This window comes from Corvus brachyrhynchos, unplaced genomic scaffold, assembly GCF_000691975.1.
Source record: "Corvus brachyrhynchos isolate BGI_N302 unplaced genomic scaffold, ASM69197v1 scaffold187, whole genome shotgun sequence".
NCBI classification, from domain to species: domain Eukaryota; kingdom Metazoa; phylum Chordata; class Aves; order Passeriformes; family Corvidae; genus Corvus; species Corvus brachyrhynchos.
Window position 1 is genome coordinate 1,131,596 of NW_008239050.1, and position 1,834 is coordinate 1,133,429.

A 1,834-nucleotide genomic window follows, 5' to 3' on the forward strand; every position below is an offset into this window, starting at 1 on the left:
TGCACTCCTTTCTCATGGCAAGTCACATACACTGCTCAGGAAGATTCACATTTAAGCCTCCCTGTCTCATGATGCATTGTGCTGCCTCCAAAGACTAAGTGAGCAGTAACTTTCATTAAAAAAAAATCATAAATATATTTTACTGCTTGGACTTAGTGCAAATGCACAACTGACTCATTGGCTCGATAGATGTAATTGCTCTCAAGGAGCCTTTATGGTCTATTGTTTCAATTATAAGTGAATTACATAGTCCCCAAGTACTTACTCACTCTGCTTTCAAGGAGAGTGAAAAGACCAAGTCAAAGCAGGAAATTAGACAAAAAGGACATAATTTTATGGAAACTTTTCACGTTCTGAGTGAGGAAGGCAAACGCATCAAGCACAGTCCAAGCCATTCCTGAATGACATATTTTATCTGCCTGAAACCATTACAAGCCCTAAATTGTATAAATTCAGATGCTGAGAGAGGAAGGCAAAAATCGAAGGTAATATACGCATGGAAAAGACAAAGTTCATGAGGGATGAGACAAGGACTAGAATGAAACAGTCTTCCTTCCAGTGATAAGTGATCAGGTAAAGGGAAAAGGAACAAAAAAAGAAGGATTGGAATTAGGTCTCTGAAAAGCTGAACTGTACTTTGAAGGACATCCTGCCCTTTTTCCTGAGTAGAAAACACTTCTGGGATCTGCAACTTCCAGTATCACATGCTCGCCATTGGAAATCACAACATTCTTCAAGAAACTATGGAAAATGCTAAAATCAGGCAGGAGAATCACAGAACTGATAGTACTTTGTAAAATAAGACCTTTAGGTAACAGTCCTCACAAAACAAAGGGCAACATATGGCAATGCTTTAGTGACAACGTGGAATGAATTTATCATAAATAAGGGAATGGAAATAGACCACAGGACCAGAACAATGCATGAGGAATAAGCAAAGATATTCTGCATATTTTCTCTATGAAGACTCTGAGAAGGGACAGCATTATAGTTGTTCCACAGTATTTCTACACAAAAAAAATTATTGATGTTTTAACCTATATTTCATCAAGAAGTTTTATAAGCAGGAATAAAAAAAAAAATGCGAATGCTTAGGTGAATCCCTTAGGATTTTGGATGAAAAGATCTTCTCATGTTTCATTTTCTAGGAGAGTGTCATGTACAAAACCCTCTGAGAAACATTAGATTCAGCTGGGATTGAGAAGATAATGACAGTGGAACCAGTGTTCAAATATGGCAGAGCTGTGTAACAGTATCCGACAACCAATAAACAGAAAAAAATATCAGGGTGATTTGGGGTGTTAATGAAAGGACATCCATAACTCCTGGAAAGGGGAAGGAAGTATTGGTTTTCCTGTAATTTGGTTGTGATTTGTGTCTGGATGCTTGAGATGTGGACATGATTCTTGAGGAAGTTCCTGGCAGAGGTTTTCTTTGCCCAGAGAGAGGACTGAGAGAACTCATGAAAAACATGACTGAAAAGCAAGTGGAGAAAACACTAGGTCCAGAGATGGATTCAAGACTCTACAGACAACTCAGAGATTGCAGACTTCTGCTGAACTAGAGTCAGGAGTGCAGAGGTGCTCTGGATGACCAGCTACACAAGCTTGAAGTTCAGTCAGACACACCCAAGCAGGAAAACATGGATAGACAAACAGGCTTGGAACAGGCTTGGTGCCTGACATGTTGAAAAGAAGAAAATTGAACGGCAAGGAAGCACACCGTGCCCTGCAAAAAAAGAAATAATATAATCTTTAATCAGACACTGAGACCTAGATTGGGACAGAAAGAAGGAAGGGAGGAAGGGAGGGAGGGAGGAAGGAAGGAAGGAAGG